General features: G+C 49.4%; 1 protein-coding gene across 4 annotated transcripts in view; it reads right to left on the bottom strand.

Annotated features, from left to right (window-relative positions):
* Window positions 1–27,174, bottom strand: part of ACAN (aggrecan) — a 70,826-nt gene extending 43,652 nt beyond the window's left edge. For all 4 annotated transcript variants that reach the window (XM_054667145.2, XM_003952726.6, XM_054667143.2 and 1 more), the window contains exon 1: window positions 26,948–27,174. The gene's annotated coding sequence lies outside the window, so the exon portion shown is untranslated. The remainder of the gene's footprint in view (window positions 1–26,947) is intronic.
* Between the last annotated feature and the right edge of the window lie 718 nt (window positions 27,175–27,892).

Raw genomic sequence — 27,892 nt, 5'->3', positions numbered from 1 at the left:
AGTCACTCACCCATCCAGAGCAACTTCCAGTCCTGCAAGCTCTGTTCATGGTAAATGCCCTATAGGTGTACCATTGTTTATCTTTTATACAGGATTTTTACTGTATCTTTTATAGGTTTAGATAGGTTTAGATACACAAAGGGAAGCATTTGTGTATCTAAATCTATCTACACATACAAAAGGTACAGTAAAAATACAGTATTCAGTATAGTAACATGCTGTATGGGTGTGTCACCTAGGAGCACTAGGTTATACCATATGGCCTAGGAGTGTAGTAGGCTGTACCATCCAGGTTTGTGTAAGTACACTTTAGTGGAGGGGTCTCCACTGCACGTGTTGCTGGATGACAAAATTGCCTAAGAATGCATTTCTCAGAACGCATCCCTGTTAAATGTTGCATGACTATAATAGTAAATAAAGAAACGGGCTGGGGAAGGATAATGAGCACTTTTCTTTCCTTTGAATGAAGCCTCATTCTCCATTCATTGTGCTGTCCTCCATGTGTCCCTGGGGACATTGAGGCTGGCCCTAAAACCAAGGCCAGTTTGCCAGCCCTAGGGTATGGTCAGGAAATGTTCATCTCCATGTCACCTCCCCTGGCCCAGCGTGAGTCCACATCAGTGTAGACTCAGCAAATGTTTGCTGGCTACGTGAACGCCCACCCTCCCCTCCCAGATCCTGCAGGCCTCCTCCCTGAAACCTCACCAGGCCTTGGCCCTGGGTTGTATTCCCCCCAGCTATGACTTTCTACACGCTGTTTAGCACCCAATTTTTCTTCTGTTGTTTTATGTGTGCTAACTTTGTCTCATCACGCAGACTGTGACCTCCTAGAGGTTGAAAATCAAGTCTTAAATGAAAACAAAATCCCTTTATGCTAACTCACACAGTACCAGGAATAACACAAAATGGTATTTGACACCTCCTTGTTAGATGAGCAAGTAGACGTTGGGGTTTGGTAGACTGGTAGACCAGTAAGATTTGCCTGTGACCAGGTGGCTCTGTGTCCCTGACTTAAGTCCTAGAAGATGGATTCGAAAGGACCAAGGTGCCCCATTCCTGTAGTCACCAGTCACCAGCACATCACTTATTTGCAGCCTAATCTCCCAATAGCACCTTTTCTCTTGTCACTCGCTCATGAACAAGATCATCCTGATAGCTGTGCATAAACGCAGTAGCATATGCACTCGAAGCTGGGATTTCAAACGCAGCATAGGGAAAAGGCCAGGGACCCTACACCAAGAGCATATCTGGCCAGAGTCACCCCAACTGCAGCTGTTAACTTCCCACATATTCTAAACAGTCGTGGTGGGATGGTATAGAAACGGGAAACCAGGAAGCTGATTTCAGTCCCAGCTCTGTCCTAACTCACCAGGAAACTCAATGTAAGGCCTCAGTTTACAGTTTTCCCTTCTGTAAATTGGGATCATCATGCAAGCATCACCCCCAGGGAAATTGTGAAGGTAATTTTTGTAGCTGCCAATACTCTTTTGATATTTCCTCCTCTTTCTCTTCTCCCCACCTTCTTCAACACCTTGTCTTTTTCCGTATCTTTGATTTCCTTTTTCCAAATTTGTTACTTGCTCTATCATCACTGAAGCGTCTTAAATCAAATTCCATGTGTTTTTCTCCATTCCGGGCAAGTGTGTAGGTCCTGTGAAACAGACAGTTGGCAGCAGGGTGGGGAGTGCTGGAGATAAACCCTTCAAGGCCATACTTTTGTCTAGGATTGGCCTTGAGCAGCTCTGTGCTAAGACAGAGGGGCCCAGTGAAGGGAAAGAAAGGTTTTTCCTTGGAGTTGCTTCTAGCCTAGTGAGTGCAGACAAATCTGTATCCAGAGATAGCAGACATGAGTGAGTTGGCTCTGGGTCCTAACCTTGGCCCTGACTAAAATGGCTGCCTGACCCTGAGCCTTGGATTTTCCATCTCTGAAATGGGGGCAGGTGGGAGAATTAACTCTGGAGTTCCCTGAGATTCCAAATGCCAGCTCCACGCAGTGCAGAGAAGAGTTCCACCTTTTTAACTTCTGGGAGCAGAAGGAACTGCATCTCCACCCTCTCAGCCTCCCTCGTGGCCAGGGACCTGCTCATTGCTTGCTGTTCTGCTGCAACATCCAGCGCAATGCACAAGGGTTTCGCTTGCGTATTGAGCACATTCTCTGGGAAGGTCCAGCCTATTCAGAAAGATGCCCCCATGCCCTCACTGTGCTAGGGAGGAAAAGGCAGAAAGGAGAGTTGTGAGGTTGGGAGGGTGGTGCACACATCTAACAGAAGTGAGGGGAGGCTCTCTGGGGAGCAAAAAAAAAGGCTCGGGTAGTGGAGCTGCGAGAAAAGAAAATAAGAAACTGAGAAATGACACCACGGAGAGTGTCATACCTGCAGGTTGTACTTGTTACCTGACTGCCGATGTGGCATGGGTCTTATCCCCTGGCAGTGCCCTATTTGAATCTGGGGCTAGGGTCTGGCCCTGTCCTTTCTCTCCCTTCTTTTGCTCACACAGTTCCATTCCTTCAAAAAACACTCTCTCTTTAGCTCGATGTCTGACCTAATCCCACCTTCCTTGAGGCCCCATGCAAATGCCACCACCTGGAAACCTCCCCCAGCCTGAAACGCTCTCCTATCTGCCTGTGTCCTTTGTCATTTCTTGTTGTTATGACCAACTTATTAGCAGACTCATCCTGGCTTGTGGCTTCTTTCCCACTTTTGTTTCAAACTACTAGGCCAACCACTTAAGGGATGTGTGCATGGGTGGGTGCGATGGCCAGGGTGGGAGCAGGCCTGGTGCAACAGAAAGAGCATGATTGGGAGTCAGACAGATGTGGCTGAATCACAGCTTTGACACTTTCCTGTGAGCATATGACCTTGGCTCAATTATTTAACCTCTCGAGGCTCAATTTCCTTACCTCTAAAGTGCTGATAAGATAGGATCTATCAAATAGCATAGGACGCTGTAGGACTTAAATGAGAGATACTGAGTTGGTCTCCTTTCTCAAGGTTTGTCTGGCTGGTTCCTCCCTCACTGAGGAGCAAGAACACCTGCATTGTGTATGCCCCTCACTGCATTTCATCTAATATGGATACACCAAGCACCTACTATGGGCACTGAGGCAGGTCTTAGCACACAGTAGCCACCCAACTAATGGGTGCTAGCCTGATAAAAAGTGCCACTCACATGCAATTTGCATCTATATCAAATTTAAATGATGGTCCAAGTGAATGGGGCACTGAGGTCAGTTTCTGCACAAAGTAGCCACCCAACTAATGGGTGCTAGCCTGATAAGAAACACCACCCACATACAATTTGCATCTGTATCTAATTTAAATGATACTGTAAGTGAATGGTCATTTGTTCTGCAATGACAGCAAACAATGGGGCCCCCCACCCCACCAACTATTTTAGCCTAGGGATCATTCCTCTATTCGCCCCAGGACTAGGATGTGAGTTGAAATAAAACTGTGGACTGTAAAGGAAGAGCCTAATCTGCCACTGCCGTCTCCACGGCTTGCCACAGAGCTCTTGGAGCTTCTCCGTGGTCAGGGAGGGCAGTCATCCCCTCTCTATCTTCAGGCAACAGTGGGCATTTTATAGCCAGAATCCACTTATGCCATGGCTTCAGGAACAATCTAGGGGCCATCTTTAGGAAGGGCCTCCTGTATGTCAGGAACTCCTCTCTCAGCTGTACATGTGCCGTTTCTTATCCTTAGAACAGTCTTCATAGGACGGAAGACAATGGCTCAGAGAGGTTAGACAACGTGCCCAAAGTCACACAGATAGTGAGTGGCTGAGTTTGGTTTGGAATCCAGGTCCTGTGGCTACAATGCTATGGTTTTCTCAGCATTTACAGTCCCTTTACGCTCATTAGCTTTACTCATTAATTCCATTATTCAGTCAACAAACACATTTCAAGGGGGAGACAACATACTAGGTAACAAATATAAATCAAGGGGGATATGGGGAATGTTCTCATGGAATTTCAGATCTGGAAAGTTTTAGGGGTTGGTAGATGGGAAAATGCATCACTAATTAGTTCACGAGAGGGAAACCCAAATCTCTTCCAGTTCTGCCCAGGAATATGGGCAGAGTGCCTGGAATATGCGCAGGGTTGGTGGGATCTTGCCAATGAGTAACACAGGGTCCATTTTGGAGGAGGGGGTTCCCAAGTGGGACTCCTGATCCACTCCTGGACCTTCCATCCACAGGGCAGGGCCCTGCTGGGGCTCTGAGTCCTGGCTTTCCCTGTGTCTCCAGGGGTCCCCTGCAAAGCTGGCTCCCACAGCCCAGCATGGTGGCTCTTCCACAGTGTCCTTCAGGCAAATTTCCCAGGGGCTCCAAAAAAAAAAAAAAAAGAAAAAAAAGGCCACTATACAAATGCCCTGCTGCGTGGCAGGGCTGCAGACAGTCCTGTTAACTTCCTCCAGGGGTTTTCAGGATGAGCTTTTTCAAGAGCTCTAATCAAGTCATTTCTGATTAAATGGGCTATGTCTCAGCCAGCACCTACAAAAGCGTGATCATCATCTGCTCAAAAATATCTGGATTCCTACTAGTCAACCTGTGGGTAGTCAGTAGAGCCCCCCGACGTGAGCTGAGTCTCTAAGCTTTTCTAAAGTCCCATCCTACCATGAGAGACCGTGTACCTCTGGCAGTTGGAAGAGCTGACCAACTCCTGCTGCTTCCTGTGTTGCTGATCACAGAGGGACAGGGAGAGGGGTGTTTTGAAGCCTCTTCGAAACTTCAGCTTCAGAAATCAGCCCACGGAGCTGTTTCTGCCACTGCCAGTCCGAGGCCAACCTCACTGTCCTGACCAGGAGCCAGGCGGATGCTGGTCAAACAATAAAAACAGAGCTGGCCTTGGTTTGCCGAAGGCCTGTGTGAGCTTTTAGGTGAAGGTTCTGCCTGCTTCTGGAGGTGGGGGTGGGCACAGTAGGAAGTGGAAGGAGCAGGCTGGGGTTTAGGACGTGTAGCACAGAAATACTTGAAAAGATGACATCAATTTCTCCCCTCTCTGGCCTCTCTGTCGTGATTCCCTTCACTCACTGATCTATGTCCCTGCTAGTAATACCTCTTTGACTTGGACCTGTTGGGACAAGAGATATGCTGTTCTTCATCCTCTCTCTGAGGTCCACTTTGGACCCAGTCTCTATGCAGTTTCCTGAATAGCCTCTTCTCAAGCCTCTTGGGAGATAACATGGTACACTAGAAGGTGGGTATCTTAAGAACACAACCTGAATTCATACCTTTGACTCATAATGTACTATCTAGGTGAATTTGGGCAAGTTTCTTGGCACCTTTGGCCAGAATTTTCATAGGTGAGGCCTCTGGAAATTACTTATTTCCAGTTAGGAGAAGAGATACAGAGTGATGATTCCTTGTGGCAACTTACTTGGAACTTCCTCTTATTCCTTCCAAGTCACCCACCAGAAGTCCTCGTGTTCCCTGGGTAGTCTGATCCTGCTGGAGGGGGTGGGAGCAAAAGGGAGCTTGGCCTATGGACTTCATGGCAGAAAAGGATGAATGTTCTTGGAGAAAAATCCAGCTCCTTCCCAGGGCCTGTGAGGCCCCATGTGATCCGCTCCTGCTCCTGCTCAGATCACTATTCCCCAAACCCTCAACCCCGCCACATTCTAGCTGTGCCTTGACCACACGAGCTGATTTTCTCCTAAGGGTTTTGTGCTTGCTCTTTCTTCTTCCAGCACACACTTCTGGATCTTTCCCTCGCTGGCCATTGTCATTCTAGCCTGTTTAAATGTCCCTTCCTTGACCACCCTGCTCCCCTATCCCTCCCTCCCTATCATGTTACCCTGTTAAAGTCTATTTATAGCTTTTTTTTTTTTTTTTTTTTTTTGACAGAGTCTCGCTCTGTCAGCCAGTCTAGAGTGCAGTGGTGCTGAAGGCCTGTCAGATCTTGGCTCACTGCAACCTCCACCTCCCGGGCTCAAGCAACTCTCCTGCGTCAGCCTCCCAAGTAGCTGGGATTACAGGTGTGTGCCACCATGTCTGGCTAATTTTTGTATTTTTAGTAGAGATGGGGTTTCACCATGCTGGCCAGGCTGTTCTTGAACTCCTGACCTCAGGTAATCCGCTTGACTTGGCTTCCCAAAATGCTGGGATTATAGGCATGAGCCACCACACCTGGCCGATAGCATCATTATTATTTGAAATTATTGTCCTTTTTTGTTTGTTTGTTCACTGTCTGTTTCAGCTACTTGAATATACACCCCATGAGGGCAGGGAGTTTTTTTGGTTTTTCTCACTGCTGTATTTCCGGTGCCTAGAACAGTGCTTGGCACATAGTAGGTGCTCAACAAGTATTTGTTGAATGAATGAATGCTCTTAATCACTAGGCAATGTCCCTTTGTATTAGGTTTGGAAGTAGAAGGAGTGTTAATCTTTTTGTTGTTGTTGTTGTTGTTTTTGAGACGGAGTCTCGCTCTGTCACCCGGGAGTGCAGTGGCGCAATCTTGCCTTACTGCAAGCTCCACCTCCTGGGTTCACGCCATTCTCCTGCCTCAGCCTCCTGAGTAGCTGGGACTACAGGTGCCCGCCACCACGCCTGGCTAATTTTTTGTATTTTTAGTAGAGATGGGGTTTCACTGTGTTAGCCAGGATGGTCTTGATCTCCTGATCTCATGATCTGCCTGCCTCGGCCTCCGAAAGTGCTGGGATTACAGGCGTGAGCCACTGCGCCCGGCCAGGAGTGTTAATCTTAAGACCGATCATAACTGTTGAGTGTCACCTGATTTCACAGTCTTCTTGCCTCAGCCTTAGAACACATAAGAAGCCCCAGGAGGGAGGGTAGCTCTGAGTAGAGCTGTCAGGGGTAGCCGGGAGCGCACACACGGCCCATGGAAATATCCATTCTCACTCCTTTTCTGCTAAAAGAGGTGCAAGAGTGGAGAAGGATAGGCCTGGGCCACCAAGCAGGGAGTAGTAGGTGACCCTAGAGACATCCAGGGACAAGACAGAACTCAGAGCTGAGCTGTGTGCTGAATGAAGGCTGCATCTCCAAGAGGCTGGGAGTGATGCTGAGTCCAGGTACCAGAAAGGAAGGCTAGTGGTGCTTCCTAAGGATGGGGTGGCTGCAGCCGTGGATGGCCCCAAAGCATGTGCCTGGAGAAGGGTGGGCACGTGAAGGATGGATTTGGCTGAACACCATCAGCCTTTTCCCACGATTCTTACCCCTCCCCACTCTCAATTGCAAATTCCCAGGAAAACCAGTTTAATGTGGAGAAGCACTGGGCATGATTAATGCTCCTGCTTCACTCACCCAGGGACACTCAGCTTTGCCCTGTTCTGTGAGAAAAAAAAAGAAAAAAAAAACCACCAAAAAACCAAAACTAGTACCAGGGACCAGCCCCTTCCTGTTCTCAGCCTTCTGCTCCAGTCCAAGCACTTGGAAGTTTTCTCTGCATTAATTTCAGACTTTGTGTAAATATCAGACCTGAGTTTTTGGAAAGGATTATACTTCAGCCCAAAGTTTCCAGCAGGCGCAAGCACCTTTCCTGGGCAGGGATCTTGGGCCAAGAGCTAAATTCCCTTTACTTGGCGCTGACTGCCAACCCTGCAGGACAGAGAGATCTTTCCTCTATGAGAAGGGGCTGGGGGACCCAGTGTGATGCTTCAGTAGCCTCCCTGTGTGGAAATTGAGCCCAGGTTTAAAAAGTGACCTCCAGTAAATGTGTCTGGCAGCTGAGGGTCCTGATGGAAATGCCTGCTTGCCAGAAAGGGCCATCAGATGTGTGGAGTTATAGGTGAATTTCTGGACAAAGCAAGGGCCAGGTGCCTGGGATGTGGCTGTAGGGAAACAAGGGGTGACCAGTCCAATCCTTTCAGTTTTGGGGACAGATGCTCAGGTTCTTGGAGTTTAGTCCTTGGATCTAGTCAAAGGTAAGAAAGGAGATGGGTTATCTGTAGTCCAACCTCATTATTTGGACCCTAATTGCAACCCCTGATTCCAGGGTCTGGGAAGGACCTCACCTCATAGAACACATGTAGTTAGCGGCCAGGCGTGGTGGCTCACGCCTGTAATCCCAGCACTTTGGGAGGCCGAGGCGGGCAGATCACCTGAGGTCAGGAGTTCGAGACTAGCCTCAACATGGAGAAACCCCGTCTCTACTAAAAATACAAAAAATTAGCCAGGCATGGTGGTGCATGCCCATAATCCCAGCTACACGGGAGGCTGAGGCAGGAGAATTGCTTGAACCTGGGAGGCGGAGGTTGCAGTGAGCCAAGATCACGCCATTGCACTCCAGCCTGGGCAACAAGAGCGAAACTCCATCTCAAAAAAAAAAAACATGTAGTTAGCTCCTTGGATCATGGTTCTCTTTGAGAGCTGATGGAAGCTATGGACACAGTTCTTAGGAAATAGTGCCCACACTCCTGGGATTTTGTGTATGATTTCAGGGCATTCACAGAGCAGTCCTTCTGTGCAGCAAAGGATTAACTTTGCCCGAAGAAAGGTTGGGCCCTTGACCCTGGCTGCCAGGAGGCAACCTCTAAGCCCTTGGAATGTCCTGTCTAATAAGAATCTGTTTATGTGGGAGGCTTGGGCCATGCTGGATGGCCTAGGCTAATGGTGTGATGTACGGTGGGGACCTTGGGGCACAAGGTATCAACCTGACCTCTGGAGGGGCTGGAGACTAAGGTCAGCCATGTCTATATGACCACACCGCAGTATAACCCCTGAATACCAAGGCTCAGGTGAGCTTCCCTGGTTAGCAAGACTCTGTGGATGTTGCACGTATTATTTCTGGGAGAAGGCAATGCTGTCTGCATGACTCCTCTAGAAGAGGACAACTGGAAGCTCATGCCTGGTCTCTCCTGGCCCCTGCCCTTTGCGCCTCTTCCCTTTGCTGATTTTCATCTGTATCCTTTTGCTGTAATAAACCGTAACTGTGAGTGTAACAGTTTTGCTGAGTTCTGTGAGCCCTTCTAGCAAATTACTGAACCAGAGGGTGGTCTTGGACACCTCCCACCCTGATCCATGAGGTCAGTACATCCTGGCCAGGATGGTTCAGTGTTGGCTGAGTGGACAGTGAACAAGACCTCTTCATCCCACGGGCATCCTTCAGTGACACTGCTTTCCCTCCTTGGGACAGCCTTCTTTCTGGACCTCACATGGCAGGAATAATTGCCTTTCATCCAGAAAAGTTCCAAGCACTTCTTGCCTTTCCTCCTCTTTCCTTTCCTCTGTCAAACACTCACCATATGGAAGACTCTGTAGCAGGTGCTGACAGGGAACTATAGATGGACCAGCTGTGAATCTACCCCCAGGGGCTCACTGTGTGAGGCAGGGATGCAATGGGGGAATAAATCCTACAATATTGGGAGGCCAAAGCCAGAGGATTGCTTGAGCCCAGGAGTTTGAGACCAGCCTGGACAACATAGGGAGATCATCCCCGACAACTTAGGGAGACCACCCCCCATCCCCCAACCCTTCCCCCTGTCTCTACAACACTAGCCAGCCATGGTGGTATGCAACTGTGGTTCCAGCTACTCGGGAGGCTGAGGTAGGAGGATCGCATGAGCCTGGGAGGTCAAGGCTGCAGTGAACCCTGGTTGTGCCACTGATATAGTTTGGCTGTGTCTCCACCCAAATCTCATTTTCAGTTATAGTTCCCATAATTCCCATATATCATGGGAGGGACCCAGTGGGAGGTAATTGAATCATGGGAGTGATTACCCTCATGTTGTTCTCTTGATTGTGATGAGTTCTCATGAAGTCTGATAGTTTTATAAGGGGCTTTTCCCCCTTTGCTTGGCACTTCTCCTTCCTGCCATCATGTGAAGAAGGATGTGTTTGCTTCCCCTTCCACCATGATTGTATGCTTCCTCAGGCCTTCCCAGCTGTGCTAAACTGTGAGTCATTTAAACCTCTTTCCTTTATAAATTACCCAGTCTTGGATATGTCTTTATTAGCAGCGTGAGAATGGACTAATGCAACCACTTCACCCCAGCCTGGGCAATGGAGAAAGACCTTATCTCAAAAAAAATCCTACAATACAAGGAGAGCCCTTCTCAATGAGAGGCAGAGAGAGCGGGCTCTGGGAGTTGAGAGGATGCAGAATCTGCATCATCTGATTTGGGAGACCTGGGAGAGCTTCAACAAAGAGGTAGGATTTGAGTTGAGCCTTGATGGACAGGTACAATATAGACATGTAGAGGTGGGGAAAGGGCCTTCTAAGAGTAAGAGACTGAACACACAAGGCAGGGAGAAAGGAGCAGGTCCAAGTGGTGTAGCATTAAATAAAGTTAGAAACAAAGTGGGGCCAGATTCTGAAGAGGCCTCCATGATTGGGCTATAGAAATTGACTTCATTCTGTAGGTGATGAATAGGCTCTCAGGGTTTCAAGGAATGACTCAGGTATGTATCAGGGAGAAACTACAGTCCTCACGGTCTTTGGTGGTGGGCCCTTCCTCCACAAAGTCCCCCATCATGTTCCCATTATGATCCAGTTTGCCCTCCTCGATCACAGCAGGAGCACGTGCTGCCTGTAGCACCTGCCTGCCTCTGCAAGGAGACTGACTGGGAGGAGCATGCACTGGGTTTTATTCATCCTTGGGTCTATAACTCATCTGTGAACACCTATCACAACTACGTCCTCTAAAAATTGCATATATCCAGGCTTGAGTCCATGCCAGGCATGGTGCCCAGCAGCATTTTGAACATAAGCCTCATCTCGTTTAATGCTCACAATAGTCCTGGGAGGGGCACACTGTGATTAGTCCTATTTTAGAACCAAGGGGACAGAGGCTCAGAGGGGGTAAATAACTTATCTCATCTCCCTCAGCCAGTGAGTGGTAGAGCCAGAATTCAAACCCGGATTGGTCTGACTCCAAAAGCTGGGCTCTCAACTAGTTCCCTGCTTCCCATGTGTGTGCCAGGAATGATGCTAAGGGCTGAAGATAGTACCCCTTGGAGGTTTGTTCTAGTCCTCAAAGGGCCTTTGATAACTGTGCCCCCAGATTAATTTTTTTTAATTAAAAAAATGTTTTTTAGAGATAGGGTCTTGCTCTGTCACCCAGGCTGGAGTGCAGTGGTGAGATCATAGATCACTGCAGCCTTCAATTCCTGGGTTCAAGTGATCTTCCTGTCTCAGCCTCCTGAGTAGCTGGAACTACAGGTGTGAGCCACCACACCAAGCTATTTTTTTTTTTTTTTTGTAGAGACGAGAGTCTCATTATGTTGCCCAGGCTGCTCTCAGACTTCTGACTTCAAGCAATCCCCCCACCTCAACCTTCCAAAGTGTTGGGATTACAGGCATGAGTCCATGAATCCAGCCAACTCCAGATTCATTTAAATCATGGATTCAATTAACAGACATTTGCTCAGTGCCTGCTACAGAAGGGTTCTCCACATGGAGTGAGTTCAGCATCAGATTTGACTCAAAGAACCAAGGTACCTCAGGGCTGCAGAATAAGGCCTCCAACCCCAGAAGAGGAGAGACTTGCTCCCTAAGCCCCTCAAAGACCTCCCTCTAACAGCCTACCTGTCCCAGAGCAGTCACTGAAGAGCTGCAAAACGTTGACATGATGTTGCCCCCCGACACTTTGTTTCCTTCCTTTCCAGCTGTCTCTGGCATGTCCCCAGTCCTCTGCCAGCCTATACTGGCTGTGTGACTGTCCCCTGCAAGGCTCTCCGGATTATAGTGCTTAATAGCCTCCCAACAGGATGCCACAGCAGCTGCCCTCACAAAAGTGCCTTCTGGGGACTCATGCTGTCTGCTGCCTCTCAGTTCCTTCCAGTCAGGGTTTCTCCAAAGACATTATCCTCACTAGGAAGCTACCTTTCCTTACTTTAAGAAATTGATTATGTTTTCTCCTAAATTGTGGTAAAATATACATAACATAAAATTTATCATCTTAATCTTCGAAAAATGTACAGTTCAGTGGCATCGCGTATTCACATTGTTATGCAACCATTATCACCATCCATCTCCAGAATGCTTTTCACCATGCCAAACTGAATCTCTTCATGGGGTTGGCCCCTAAAGCTCCACACAAGTCAGAAACCAGGTACGAACAAAATTCCCCTTGAAAATCTTGGAGGAAGGCACCATATTGGAGACCCCCATGTTATCTTCCAATGAGTCCAACACAACCATCTGCCTTCCATTGCTGAGTCAGACTATTGGGTATTTGAGTGGCCAATAAATTAATTGGCTTGCTATGAGGGCCATATTGTATGAGAAATAAATATCATCAAACACCAGACACCTGCTTGGTGCCTCAAGATGCTCACACCATAAGAGAAACAAGGGAACTGGGGCCAACTCTGGGAATGGCAAATTTCAGTCTCTTGTCTCTGGCTCACTGAGGACACATACCTACCAGGAGGAGAACCTGCGGAATTTCTCACTAAAGTATTCTTTCTCCCAATGGCACACCACTGCATTGCAGCTGAACCTCAAATCCATTCAGACTTGGTGGGAGCAACTGTGCAGATTTTCCCTTATGGAAGAATGCACTCATAGTTGTGTTATCAGATGCAGTGCTGGGGCAAAGAACTAGGGCTCTTTGCATTCTACTGACAAGTACTTTTCATTGCAGACATGCCTCTCTCCTACCTAGACTGTGGGCTCCTTGAGAGCAGAGAAAACTTCTATCCCTTCTTTTCTATCCATTCCTGTCTCTGGTAGAGAGCCTGGCACATAGAATAGTCAAGTAAGGAAAACTGTTTACTTACTTGGAAACATGTTCATGCTATATCATTAAGCACAAAAAGTAAACTGCAAAATAACACATAAAATACAATTCCATTCTATTTTTCTGTATATCTATTCAATGGGAAAAAGACAGGAAAGACAGACAGAAATTTAACTCTGGTTATCTTTGGGTGTTAAGTCTATAGTATATTTTTATTTTTTCTTTTTTTTCCTTTTCCTTTTCTTTCTTTCTTTCTTTTTTTTTTTTTTTTCAGAGTCTCACTCTGTTGCGCAGTCTGGAGTGCAGTGGCATGATCTGGGCTCACTGCAACCTCCGCCTCCCAGGCTCAAGCAATCCTCCCACCTCAGCCTCCTGAATAGCTGGGACTATAGGCATGCACCACTATGCCTGGCTAATTTTTGTATTTTTTGTAGAGACAGGGTTTCACCATGTTTCTCAGGCTGGTCTTGAACTCCTGAGCTCAAGTGATCTGCCTGCTTTGGCTTCCCAAAGTCCTGGGATTACAGGCATAAGCCACCGTGCCTGGCCAATTTTTTTTTTTTCTATCTTGAACCTTTATATTTCCTAAATTTTCTATGATGTCCTTTATTATTTTTAAAGGAAATCTGTCTCTAAAAATAAAGTGAATTTTATATCCTTAAAAAAAATCTACATTTGGCCAGGCACAGTGGCTCATGCCTATAATCCCAGCACTTTGGGAGGCCAAGGTGGGTAGCTCATGAGGTCAGGAGAGCAAGACCATTCTGGCTAACACAGTGAAACCCTACCTCCACTAAAAATACAAAAAAATTAGTCGGGTGTGGTGGCACACACCTGTAGTCACAGCTACTCGGGAGGCCGAGGCAGAAGAATTGCTTGAACCCGGGAGGCAGAGGTTGCAGCGAGCCAAGATCGCACCACTGCACTCCAGCCTGGGTGACAAATCAAGGCTCTGTCTCAAAGACAAAAACAAAAACAAAAACAAAACTACATTCAAGTCAATCACAGGAGAAAATAGATTCCAGCCTTGGAAGGTCATTAGGAGAGCAGGAGTTTTATGTAAAGCCAAAGGGCTCCACAGTGACCAAGATGGCAGCCGACTGGGGATAGAAGGGGAAGGAAAGTCTCAGTGGGGAAGGGAGTAGGCTCCTGGTGTGTTAAAACTCTTGAGAATCAGATGGTGGGAAACAGAATTTTCTTCTGTTACTGTGTTCAACAGATTTGGGGCTCAAAGTTTTTCTCGCTCACAGCCTCTGTCTCCTGAAGGTGGCTCTGACTCTGAGCTGAAGGAATCCATATGAAGTTCTTGGGCATGGTGCGTTGAAATAAACAGGAGCTTACACACATACCTTGATCCATGGGGCCCATTCTGGGTAACAGGCCTCTTTGCTTCTTTTTCTTATGCTAGATATCAGGGTATGTGAGTAAAGACTGAGAAATTTGCCTTTTCTCTAAGCATAGTGCATGGAACAGCCAGGCAACCATGAACTTTGGAATCAGAGTCATGAGTTCAAGTCCTGGTCCTACCACTTACCAGCTATGTCTCAGTGTTGTTATCTATAAAATGGGAATAATTAGACCTACTTCATAGAGCTTTCTGCTGCTTCAGTGTGAAGTATGTGCACACCAGATTTCAGCTCAGATCATACAATGGCATTCATACACTTTCTACTCAACCTGCCCAGTCTCTAGTTAGCATAAAAGCACTGACCGATGGGAGAATACATCATTTGTTTAATCCATCTCCCCCAAGAGAATGACTTCCCTTAAATCCCTTTGATGAAGCACAGGTCTAAATACATTGACAGCAAGTCAATAAAGGGTGTTATATGTTGAACTGAGTCCCTCCCACCAAAAAAAGATACCTTATGTCTAAGCCTGAACCCCCATTGCCTGTGAATGTGACCTTATTTGGAAACAAGGTCTTTGCAGATGTAATCAAGTTAAGATGAGGTTGTTAGGATGGGCCCTTAGTCCAATATAGCTGGTGTCCTTATTGGAGGGGAAGATGTCCTTGTGGAAATACAGACACACAGGGAGATCACCAAGTGACAGCCGAGGCAGAGATGGGAGTGACGCAGCTGCAAGCCAAGGAACACCAAAGATTGACAGCTGCCACCAGAAGCCAGGAAGGGGCAAGGAAGGATTTCCCATAGGTTTCAGAGGGAGCATGGCCCTGCCAATGGCTTGATTTCAGACTTCTGGCCTCCAAGACTGTGAGACTATAAATGTCTATTGTTTTAAGCTACTCAGTTTGTGGCACTTTGTTATGGCAGGCCTAGGAAATGAATACAAGGTAACTTTTTATTATAACACTACTACTAATCTAAAAACTTCTTTATAAACAACAGTCCCCAATCTTACTTGGTAGTCAACCTCAGGGTCGCTTAGATTTCTCAGGAAAACTATTTCCTATGTCTGATCTCAATGGCTCCTTCTTTTTTTTTTTAATCGGTGCAGAACATTTCATGTCTTGAAATTGTTCTTGATGGTTTTTTTTTTAAGACCTTTCTCTTCTGCACTTCTACTTTTTTTTTTTTCTTGAGTTGGAGTCTCGCTCTGTCACCCAGGCTGGAGTGCAATGGCATGATCTCAGTTCACTGTAACCTCCTCCTCCTGGGTTCAAGCAATTCTCGTACCTTAGTCTCCCAAGTAGCTGGGATTACAGGTGCCTGCTGCCTCACCCAGTTAATTTTTATATTTTTAGTAGAGATGAGGTTTCACCATGTTGCCCAAGCTGGTCTCAAACTCCTGACCTCAAGTGATCCTCCCACCTCGGCCTCTCAAAGTGCTGGGATTACAGGCATGAGCTACTGCGCCTGGTCTTCCCCTTCTACTTGGAATCCAATCTTTGTGGCTTTCTTGGCCTGGCTTCCTGACCCTCAAGCTACCACAGGACCTCCCCTTCCATTCCCACTGATACACAACGTGGGCTCTCTATTTCTAGTGGAACCAAGAGAGGGGAGAACCATATTCCAGATCCTCCCTTTTATTAAGGAAAAATCAAGAAGTGAATGTTTTTTCTGGATTTCTGTCCTGTCTGGACTCAGAGCATCTTTTTTTTTTTTTTTCTGGGGTCCACACAGGACAAGAAAAACCAAAGTTTCAGCTGGAGGTAGAACTGAGTCTGTTCAGCCACCTTAACTGGCTGAGAACCACCAAAGGTTCTTCTGGTACATTTAGGATTCCCCACTCCCTAGTCCCAGGAGAGGAGGACAGGGGATGGAGGCAGAGTTTGGTAGGGCCAGAGGCAGCCCCTAGCCCTGCACCAGCACCTCCCGCCTCACAAGTCTCCTGATAGCATGGACATGCTGGCTAGCAGCTATGACACCTGAAGAGGAGTTCTTGTTGATCCAGCCTTTGTAGTACAACATCTGCAGCGCAGTCCCAGAGAATGGTTGAAGGAGTCGGGTACAATCAATTGCAAACGCTGCACACTGGCACAACTCGAGGAGTCGCTATTCCCATGGACCACGATGGAATGGCGCCCTCTGGAGTGATGCATTGTGGGAGCCCTGTGTACAACAGAACCTGCCACACTTTCCAGGCCTATCAGGAGCCAGCCCTGGCTTTCGTCATCTGTCCTGTCCCTCAGCTAGCTGCAGGGTGGCAGACAGCATGTGGCTCTTCTTGCATTCCTGAGGCCCCTTTCTGCTCCAGGATGGTAAGACTATCTTAAGAGCATAAGTAGGCAGAAAAGCAGCTGAGAAACTTCAGTTTGGGCAAGAGGAGGCAGTCATGATCATCCAAAAATTCAGGTTCAGAGATACCAGGAATGGGTCTGGGAATATTCATGATTTACAGCAGTTACTGTTTTGAGAGCCCTTGCTCTTGGGAGGTACTGTGGTTTAGCTATATTATCTCATTTTACCCTCCCAACAAATCTATCGGGAAGGAGTCATTATACCCAATTCACAGATGAGGAAAACGAGGCACAGCAAGACTAATCAACTCTGTCAAGGTCACACTGCTGATGAGGGATGGCTGCTGACGAAGTCACTTTGGTGAGCTTGGAGCCCTTCTATCCCATCCACTCCTGGAAGACAATGGCTGAATGGATTCTTTTGTGAGTCTAAGCACTAGATGTCATCAGGAGGGGAACTAGGAATAAATATGTAGGTACCAATGTGCCAGAGTCACCATCACAACTGAGGAGAGACCAGAGGGAGCTGGAGGGTCAGGGGAGGCCCCCAGGGCATGGAGCTGGAGAGGACAGAAGCAGATTATTCTGGAGGTGAGGTGACAGATATTCAGTGTGGACCCTAGTGGCTGAGAAGAGGTGCTCACTGAGATCTACAAAGTCACGAAGGCTGAGTAGCCAGGGAGACTACATCTTATTCTCCATCCTAGCCCCACTGCCTGACCTGCTTCCTACTGTGGCACAGAGGTGATAGGACCCTGAGGCTCAAAAGATGTAAAGGAAATGAGGTGAAAGATGGCCCTGGCACATGCTGGGTAGCCCAGTAGTGATAAGGCCCCAAAGGTGGTAGCACCTAAAAATATACATTTATTCCTAAAAGCAGCTCCTCCCTGACGATGTTTGAGTCATCACGAACTACTGAGAGAAGCTGGGGAGATATGGGGTTGGCATATGGAAGTGGCCATCCCTCTCCTCAGTTGGGTCACTGGTGGCAGAACATAAGCTGGCCCAGGTGGTGGCCATTCTGACTGTGCAGAGTCCCTGAGCCATGGCCACAGTAAAGACATATTCTTTTCTGAGTCCCAGATTTCCTATATATGACAAGAGCAGAGTGCAACATATCAGTGGCTTTCAAAAGACAGAAAACTGGAGATGTTCTAATAGAATCTGGCTGTACACTTCTTGACCCACCTCTCTAGCCCCCATGGGGTATCATGGACTGACCCCCGCAGACTCTGAAGCATGGTTTGAAAAGCTCTGAAGTTATTTGTCCAGCCAACAAACTTTTCCTGACCACCTACTGTGTGCCAAGCATTTCCTAGGTGCTGGAGACAGAGAGTGACCAAGACAGATGGGGCTCATGTCCCATGCAGCTTTTGCTGCATGGAGATTTCCAAGGTCCATCAGCATATTAAGAAGGGACCCAAAATTAACTAGGGTTAATTTTGTTCAACCTTGACTTTCTCTGAGGGATGAGATCCTTTTCACCTACAAAGCCTGTTGCTGGCCTTGGAAGGCATGTTCTATAGAAACCATCTTGGAGAACCAAGGGAGAAAAGGTCCCTGTCTCAGGAAGGGAAGTGGAGACAGGAGAAACTGGCCATGACCTCCTCACTCCCCTTGGTGGAGTGAGAAGGAGTGCTCTTTGTGGAGCTCAGGAGGGCAGAGAATCACCAAGGAAACTGACCAGCCAGAATTTCTAGATAATGATAAGTTAAAGAAAAATGCAGGGGATGGGAGTGGGGGTGTTTGTTTTCTTTAAATCAGATGGGCACAAAAAAAAAAGCTTCCCAAGAGGAGGTGACATTTGAACTTGCATGACCAGAATGAACCAGCCATGCAAAGCCCTGTGGGAAGAGCACCTGGGCAGGGGGACCGAGAGGGCAAAAGTCCTGAAGGAAGTGAGAGGCCAGGGGCTGCAGGGAGGTGGAGGAGGGGAGAATGATGTGAGGAGGAGGGGATACCAGCCAGCTTGGGGGCCTGTAGGCCAAGGCTAGGGATTGGGCTTGATTTTAAGTGAGACAGGACCATCTCTAAGGTCTTCTAAATGCCTCTGCAATCCCCAGGGGGCTGACAGGAAATATGCAAATAACCTTGATCAATTGCTGTGTGCATCCAAGGGCGAGTCATTCCGTGCAGTACTTGCAGTGACTTAGGAGGGGGTGGGAGTCCTGTTTTCCAACCGCTGAAGCATCAGCCTTATCTGGTGTACATAAGTCTTGCTGACCCTGCTGTGTGCAAACCCGGGAGTCCCTGGGTCACTGAGAAGGCAGATCCAGAGAAGAGGGCAGATGGGGAGGGCCTAGATGGGGCTGCAGGAGGCCGAGGCGCTAACCCCAGGGCTAGGCTCCTCCTTCGCTAAAGAAGCCATCCCCACTCCTAACCCTCCTCCCGCTCAGGAGTGGGTGTGAAGGCAATCTAAGCAATCAGGTCTCCCACACCAGGTGACCCTCTGTCAAAATATTAACAAGTCACAACAGAGACCCACATGGGTTGCGTTTAGGAAACAAGTGGGAATCTCAGAACAAGGCTGCTTTAGGGGGAATAGATAGCCTGGGGATGGGAGAGAACAAAGCACCTGGCTGGGTCACGTGAGTCTGGGGTGGGGGTGATGCCCATGTATGGGGCAGTGAAGTCAGGCGACAGAGACAAGCATGCAAGCAGGGCACCTCTTTACTCAGCTCCAGGGGCTGCTGTTCACCCCCATTGGTGCTAGTCCAAGTCTTCCAGGGGACTGGCACCCACTGGAGTCACCCAACAGGCCAGGGAACAACAGAGGGTTAGGCCCTCAGCTCACATAGGGGAGGCAGGTGGCCAGGTTTGGATAGGGAACAAGTGGAAAGGCAGGAATCCCCTGGGGTCAGAGCCCCACCCCACCCCACAGTGAACTCCACTGAATGTTCTACCTCATTGTTGTCTTCTAATCCAGAGAAAAAGGAAGAAAATGAGTACCCAGCATGGCCAGCCTTTAGAGGGAAGGTTACAGATGTGAGATGTGGGGCTTGGAGAGCGCTTGCTGGGTCAGTGAGTTCATTTGAGATTTAGGATTTTAAGCCCTACCTGGTGGGGTCTCCCCTTGCCCCTTGGCCTGGGTGCAGCTGCTGTATTCCTGCTGCAGGCTCAACCTGGGCCAGTGCCTAGATTAGCATCTTTTTAGGCTCAAGTCCCTCCATCTGCTTTAGGAAAAAAAAGCTTCACGGTCAAATTCAGTTTGAAAAACTTGGTGATTTCCAAGGTCCATCAGCATTTTGAGAAGCCCTGCAGGGAAGAGACCCCAAATTAACTAGGGTTAATTTTGTTCATCCTTGACTTTCTCTGAGGGATGAGATCCTTTTCACCTACAAAGCCTGTTGCTGGCCTTGGAAGGCGTGTTCTATACAAACCACCTTGGAGAACCAAGGGAGGAAGGGCCCCTGTCTCAGGCAGGGAAGTGAAGACAGGAGAAGCTGGCCATGACCTTCTCACTCCCCTAAAGGACAAACTGGGGGCAGTGGCTGTAGTCCTGCCCTTGGGGAAGGAAGAGAGCAAGTGGCCCAAGAGGCAGGGCTAGAGAGAAGAGCTTAGAACCAAATACACTCTGAGGAACTGTTTTGGGCTTTAAACTAGGAGTTGACAAACTAGACCACAATGGAATCACCTGGGGCAATTTTGAAAACCACAGATTCCCCGCCTCCAAGCCCCCATCTCACTGAAGCAGAATCTCTTGGAGCACATTAGGGCTTCAGCCACCCGTATTTTTGAAAAGCTCCTTAGATGCAGCTAATTTTAGGGACTGAAGGCTAACTCTAATGACACCTCCAGGCCTCCTTTTCAGTGTCTTGTGACGTTGAAAAACATTTACTACATTCCTGCCTGAGTCATCCTAGAATCCAGGCTTCCCCTGAGCCATCTGGATATGCAGGTCAAAGTGAGATGGGCTGGAGGGGAGACAGGGAGCATCTGCTTGGGGAGGGATGGAGTGAGGGGAGGGTCAGGCCAAGGGTCCAGACTTTGCTGGGAAAAATCCCCTACACAGGACCCGAGGCGGCGGCTGAGGCGAGAAGGCCAGGTTTTCTGAGGGAGATGGGAGGCTGAACTCTGACTTGCCTTACACATTTCTCTTCTAGAGGTTTTTTTTTTTTCCCCCAAAAAATTAGCCCTGGAAACAGCAAGGACATGGAGGGACAGAGCCAGAAGGTGTCCCAAGGGTGGACAATGGGTAACCCAAGGACCAAATCTGTTTAGAGTTGGGTTCTGATTGGATGTCACAGCGTTGCTGTGATCTGACGCTTCCGTTTACTGGCTGGAATGGGACTTGCGTGGTGTGAAGGGAGGAGCCTCAGAAGCCTGGGTGCAAGAGCAGCCTGTGAACCCCCATCCAAGTGTCCTCCGCTCTCTGGGACTCAGCCTCCCCCTCTGCATAATGAAGAAGACGCTGTGGTGACCCATAAATCCCTTTCTGCTCCAGTGTTTTATGACTCTGTAAAATAGAAGCTCAGGAAAGCTTGACAGTTTACCCAAATCCACCCCTTTGGCTAGTGGCTTTTAGTGAGGCCTTACTTTATCATGACTTCAACTCCATTTTACAGATAGGAAAGTGGAGGTATTCAATGACATGCCTGCATTGAGATAAATCTCCAGGGTCCTGATCCTCATTTGGTCCTCTTTTCAGTAGCTGGGCTCACCTCAGCTCTGGAGAACCCCCACCCCTCTACCTCCCACTCCCCATGGGGATGCCCCTGTGGGGCTGTCACGGTGCAGCTGCTGTATCTGCAGTGCTCTCTGGAGGATGCAGCTGCCTGGTGCTGCAACCTGATGCAGCACGTTCTGGGAACCAGAGGTCCCTGCATCTTGCAAAGGATGGAGGAGTGACAAAGTGAAGGATTGCCCAACTGGGTATTCTTGGTGCTCTCTTTGTCAAGAACTGAAAGGAATTTATAGTACTATGGTTCATTCAACTAGTCTGTTGTATGTGCCTGGCCCTGGGTTAGGGACAGGGCACACCAGACACCAAAGGTGCCTGCATCGGCTTCAAGGCACCCCCACAGGCCTCCTTCGGAGGTCCTCACTGGATCTTGGCCCATGAGGGCAGGCTTAGCATCTCCGCGTTATAAATAAAGAACCTGAGGCTGAGAGGTGAAGCAGTTCCCCCTAGGTCATATGGCCATCAGTGCCCTGTCCATGTGACTCCAAGTGCAGTGCTCCTCCCACCACACACACTGAAGGGAGATGCTCACACCACCCACTGCCCCTCCCCCAAGCAGAGGGAATACTATGGCAACCCTGCCCCAAAGAGCAGGCTTCTTTGGCTTCCTGATCACACGTGTGGATGCTGTAATTTTCCGTAGTGGGGACTTTAAAAGCCTCAAATATACTAATAACAGTTGCCATTTTATTGTATGTCTAATTTGTGCCAGGTCCTTTATTTGCTTTCAAACCTTCACAACTGTACCATGAGTCCATCTCATGGAAACAGAAACGCAGTGAGGCTCAGAGAGGATAACTGACTTACCCAAGGGGATACAGCTAGGATTTCAACCTCAGTCTGGGCCACCAAAGCCCACATTTTTTCTAATTTACCATGGGGGCTCGGACTTTTCTTTTCCTTTTCATTTATTGTCTCCTCTGCACTGCCTACCTAACTCTCCTTCTTGTCCTATCCCCTCTTTTCCAGTTGCCGTGCCCAGTTGGGCATGGCCTGGCCCATGAACTAAATGAAGGTCTGCAGCAGGGTGTCTCAGCCTTGGGACTATTGATGTTTTGGGCCAGATAATTCTCTATTGTGCATGTATGTGGGCGGGGGCTGTGCTGTACACTGTAAGATGTTTCACAGTACCCCTGGCTCTATCCATGAGATGCTAGCAGCAAGCACCTCACTCTCCAGTGGTGACAACAAAAAACGTCTCCAGACATGGCCAAATGTTCCCCGGGGAAGGAGGGCAAAATAGCCCCAGGTGACAGCCACTGCTGTATAGAAATGAGGGGTCAGGTTCAGGTTGGTTACAGTCCGTCTTCCCCATTAGACTGTAAGTAGGTGGAGGGCAGGAAGAGTGAGTTGATTTATTCACTGCTATGTTATCCATGCCTAGCACAGTGCCTGGCATGTAGCAAGTGCTGCTGAAAGAATGAATGAATGATCTCTGCGAACACGACATATTCTGTGATGAGAACCTGAAGGTCTAGATCTCAGTCCAGATTCTTACCAACCTGCTCTGGGGCAGCAGCCTGGGGCATATCCTTCCCCTCTTTGGGCCTAGGTCCCTTTTGCGATCTCTTAAATGAGGACCATCACAGGCCTGGAAGGCCCTGGGCATCTGTGATCTGGGGACTGCCAGAGACCAGGGAGCTGAGGGAGGCTGTCTCCCAGGTCAGGCATTGCAGATCTGCCATGTCCCGTGTTTCTCCTTCTTACCCTCACTCCTCCAGTCAAATCAATTACAGAAAGACAGGCACCCCCGCCCCCACATACACCAAAATAGTGACCTACACAGAAGAGGTGGCTCCTTTTTTGAGTGTGTATCTTAAGAGGAAAAATATGTAACCTCAAAGGTAACCAAATATCCAAATCGTGATGCCCAGCATCACACACCCCAAATCCACCTATTCATGAGTTTAACAAAAAGCTTCTTTAGGATACACTGTAAGGCCATTGAGAGGGAGAGAAGTCACCTCTCACAGGCCTGGCCAGCCCGCAGGGCCCGCCCTCCCAGCATGCATGCACACACACACACACACACACACACACACACACACTCCACCACTTACAAGGAGGCTCTGAGTTTTTAAAAGTAAACTCCACCGTTTCCGTTCTTGCCCTGGATTCAACTTTTGAAAAAAGAAACCGTTTTACCGTTTTCCCTACAAATTCCCCCTCTCTGGTCCTCCTCTGGCCTGCACTCCCGCTCCTTCTCCAGCCCTCCCCTTGTTCTGCCGGCCTCCCAGTGGCCCTTCTTCAACTGCGTCCAGGGGCCCAGACTCCCTCGCAGGGATGGCTGTGTCCTGTTGGATCTGGGGGAAGGGGAGCAGCCACTCCCAAAGTAGCTGTCACAGAGACGGGCCCTTCATCCCACTGAAGGGGCTTCCTTTAAGTTATCAGGGCGGCAGCGCGGCTACCATCAGGACACGAAGCATGGCCACGAGGCCAGGCCGTTGACAGCAGGAGAGGAAGGCTCCTGTTCCCAAGATGTGCTCCTGATCCCCTTTCCCAGGGCAGCTGCTGGCCTGTCCCCTCCCCTGCTCTACTTATAAGCAGACCTTCCTCCATGCCCTGCTTCCTCTCTGACTCTGGGTCCTCTTCCTTGAACTTGCCTTTCCCCAACTCCAGCTTCCACCTCAGCTGCCTTGACTCCCCAGCACTTGGTGCAGTGGCAGCAAGGATGCCCCAGCACCTGCCACCTAGGGCCACAATGCTGAAATTTCTGAGACAGAAACATCATTGGGACCAATATAGTAAAAAAAATTAAATAAAAATATATGCAAATATCAAATTTGTATATATTTGCATATATACATTTATATTATAAACACACATACCCTTATAGAGGGCTTCAAAATAAATAACAGAAACAAAAGTTTCCAGAAACAGTACTTACCTTTGCTACATAGGAGGCACTATGAGATTATCTGGTATTTCCTATTTTATTAAGAACCCCGCTAAATTGATTTCACAACCTGCAGTTGGACAAATCTGGTGCTAGACATCCCTGCAGCAGCAGAGACAGACTCAAAGTGGGACTCTAGGCAGGGTCTCATGGGCTTCCTTTGGCTCAGCTGAGGTCCTCCTAAGGGCCCAATAAGAAGGGTCTTGGGAGGAACCCAGTTCTAGAAGGCATCATTAAAAAGAAATTCACTGGCTGGGCATGGTGGCTCACGCCTGAATCCTAGCATTTTGGGAGGCTGAGGCAGGCGATCACCTGAGGTCAGAAGTTCGAGACCAGCCTGGCCAACATGGTGAAATCTCGTCTGTACTAAAAATACAAAAATTAGCCGGGCGTGGTGGTACACAAGTAACCCCAGCTACTCGGGAGGCTGAGGCACAAGAATCACTTGAACCTGGGAGGCGGAGGTTGCAGTGAGCCAACATTGGGCCACTGCACTCTAGCCTGGATAACAGAGCAAGACTCCCATCTTAAAAAAAAAAAAAAAATTCACACCAAAAGTTAGGACACACAGTCTCTTATCAAGAGAAAATATTTGAAATTTTTGCTATCCATAACTTGGGGTTTGTGACCCACAAGGGGGCTTAGGAGCTGTTAGAGGAGAGGAATTAAAGTTTGTGGTGCTTGCTGAGAGCTGGACAAGGCACACACTTTATGTCTTTTAATCTTCACAAAAATCTCTTATCGGAGGATTTTTCTCCCCTTTTTAGAGAAGAGGAAATGAAGCCTCTGGGAGGCTCAGTACCCTTAGCAAAGCCATGTAGCCAGCGAGTGGCTGAGCTGGAATCTGAATCCCAGTCTTCCTTGCATGCAGGCTGTCCACCCTCCTGGCTCTTGCCCACTGTCTCAGGAGGTGAGCTCTCTCTTGGAGCTCCCTCTCTAATTGGGGAGGGGGCATAAGAGGAGGAGAACGCTCTGCCTCGGCATGCAGGGGTGAGTGGCTGCCTGGGATTGGGCATGTGGGTGTGAGAGAGATGGGGAACAGGGGCAAGAGGTGTGCCTGGGTGTGAGGAGGGCTTCCGAACATTAAACAAAATATTCCCATTTAAGTATGATTGTCAGTGAATATTCTAGAAAAAGAAAAACATTCATTTACTACTAGAATTAAGAATGATAATAGTAATATTAATAATATGAAACAGTTACTGAGTACTTGCCCAGTGCCAGGCACTACGCTAAGCCCTTTGCTTGGGTCATCTCATATCTGCTGTTTATTGAGTACCCGCTGTGGGCCAGCATTGAGCACAGAGCCTGGCACCTAGGTGGCGCTCAGCAGATATTGGAGAATGAATGAAAATACCAGGCACAGCACTAGAAACTACACGTAAGAATATCTAAATTAAACACAGCTCAAGGTAACCTGTGGAATTCCAGCATCTCTCTAAGAGATATTTTCTTCCTTTGGACAATTCCTTCTTCTGAAACTTTTTATACTGGGGAGATCTACTATTCTGCAATCTTTCTTTCAGGTTAGAACCTCTCCTCCCCACTGCCGCTCAATGCTTCCTCCCCCAACAAGCTTCAGGGTTTTCTTCCCCATTGCCTTTCCATTTCCTGCAGTTTCTCCCTGGAGCCTGTGATTGACAAGCCAACACTCCTGAACTGTATCTTCATAGTGCCTCCAAACCCACCTTGCCCAGGGTGCATGAGCAACCTGATTGCTCCTTGTCCATGGCAACCCAGGACAAGAAAGAGAGATAAGGATTAGAACCCAAGAATTCAGGACTCTTAAATCAGGACGAGGGACCGACTATGGCCTCAGAAAACCTGGATTCTAGTTCTGCCCTTGCCCCTAAGTCACAGTTCAACCTTCAGAAATTCATTGCACCTTTCTGGGTCCACTTGCCCTCCTCTTCAGACGAGGTGGGTGAATTTTCAAGGTCCAGAATCCCCTCTAAACTGTCAGACACCCACCCACTGCAGCACCCAGGACCCCAAAACACCGTGCTAACCCAATTCAGCTTTGTATTTTCCTCCTGGCAGCCAGCCCCACAGAATCAGAATTTACACATCAGTCAACATGCTGGAACTCCAGCTTCTTCATGGTGAAACCCTAGTAGGATCCTGTCAGAACCCAGCTCATGACTGAAAGGAGGATAATGATGGAAAAGTTTGGGTTGGATCCTGTCTCACAACCAGAGACAAGCCCCCACCCCCGCAGCTTGCTCTGCCCAGAGTGTGGTTCAGTTGACATACTGACAGCCTCCAACCCAGCCCCAGGGTTGGAAAGGGCTCCTGCTCCACCAGCATTGGCTTCGTTTGAAGAGGAACCCACAGACGGAAAAACCGCTCGTGGTCGTGTGTCCTCAACTCCCCTCCCCTTTCTTCCTTGAGAAATGCCCCTTCTTGGTTGGACACCCGTGTGTTCAGGGCACTGCTCTCCTCTCCCCTGCTGGCAGTTCAGTAGCTCTGTCCCAGGTTCTGCCACTCTCCCCTGGGCAGACTCTTCAGGCACTCTGTTCCCTGGAGTAAGCCAAGTGGCCAAGGATGGACTATCTAGCCTCGGCTTAGGACCCGCTGTGTCCCTGACATAGTGTCCATATGATTTCATTTATTCTTCCAGACCCCGCGAAGGCCTTTTCCTTCTCAGCTGACTGAGGGCAGGCCAAGGCTCAGGAAGGTGAAGCACACCTTCCAGCTCAAAAGTAGCACCTCGGCGATTTGAACCCACATTCCCTTGACTCTGAAGCTGCTACTCTGTCAACCATGGGTCTTTCCAGACCCTAGGATTTAAAATCACCTAGGTGTTTGGAGAAAAGGCTCCCTTGTTCCTTCATCCTGGCGGACTAGGAGACAAGTGCCCCTTCTCACGTTTCCTTTGCCCCATTCACTGAGTCTGCAACAGCCAAAAAGTTTGCTCAACTCCACCGCGGACGCAGCCGGTGGATGTGCTGCGCCCCCGGCACACATAGCTCTAGGGCGGAGACCAAGGCAGTGCAGCCCCCAGCCCCGGGGCGTGCAGCCTCAGTCCCGTTCCTGGCTCGCCCGGCGCCCTGGGAGAGCCTCGCTCTGGAGGGAAGGAGACAGTTACCTTGAAGAGTTGGACTCCCTTCTCCAAGAACTTCAGTCCCACACACCTGGCGAGGCGGCTGGGGGCTCCTGGGGCCGGGAGGCCCGGGTCTCGCTGCGTAGCGAGGGAGACGCTCTGCGCGGGCGCTGCGCACCCCTCCTCCTGCCGGCGTCCTGTCCGCAGGTCCCCTCGGGCTGTGGCCGCAGCGGCAACTGCTGGGTTGCGGAGTCCTGGCTGGCTGAGGGAATGGACACTGAAAGGTGCCCGGAGACCCTGGCACCCGCGTCAGATGCCGGCCGGCGAGGGTGCTGAGAGAGAGAGACCTTGAGCAGCGCTGCGCGCGTCCTCAGCTCTGAGAGCCCCCTCTGGAGCGGCGGGGAGGTAGGTGGGCGGGCGGGCGGGCATGGCGCGCTGTGACACATACATAGGGACGGGCGGGGGAGGGGAGGGCCCGTGAGGGGTGGGGGCGGGAGGGGGCGAGCGCAAAGGGAAACCCCACCCCCGGGGACCGAGAGGCGGCCGACAGGGGGAGGGGAAGGCAGAGGCGTCTGGAGCGCGCTGGACCCTGGCTCCGGACCGGCGCGCCGATGGGGAAGCCGGCCTGCGCTCAGGGCGCGAGAGGAGCGCTCCCCGGGGCGGCGCGGACCCGGCAGCTCCGGGGCTGGCGGGAGGAAGGCGGCGCGAGAAGGGCTGGAGGGCCCGCGTCTGCATTGCGGTCGGCAGCTCCGCAGTCGGAGGGGCCCAGGAGGGCTGCACCCTCAGAGAATCCCCAAGTGCCCGGACTCTGAGGCCGCCGCGGCCGGACAGGGCTCCCGGGCGCCCGGGCGCCCGGCGGGGTTCTGCAGCTGAGGCTGGGCACGACGCGATCTAAGGAGGGTGCAGCCCCCTACTGTCGGCCACGATTTGGAACGACCCTCACCGAGGAGCTGGCTGAAAGTTTTTTTGGGGGTGGCGTACACCGGGATG

The sequence above is a fragment of the Pan troglodytes genome, chromosome 16 (genome assembly GCF_028858775.2).
Source record: "Pan troglodytes isolate AG18354 chromosome 16, NHGRI_mPanTro3-v2.0_pri, whole genome shotgun sequence".
Classification (NCBI taxonomy): Eukaryota; Metazoa; Chordata; class Mammalia; order Primates; family Hominidae; genus Pan; species Pan troglodytes.
This window is presented reverse-complemented; position numbering and strand designations above follow the sequence as displayed.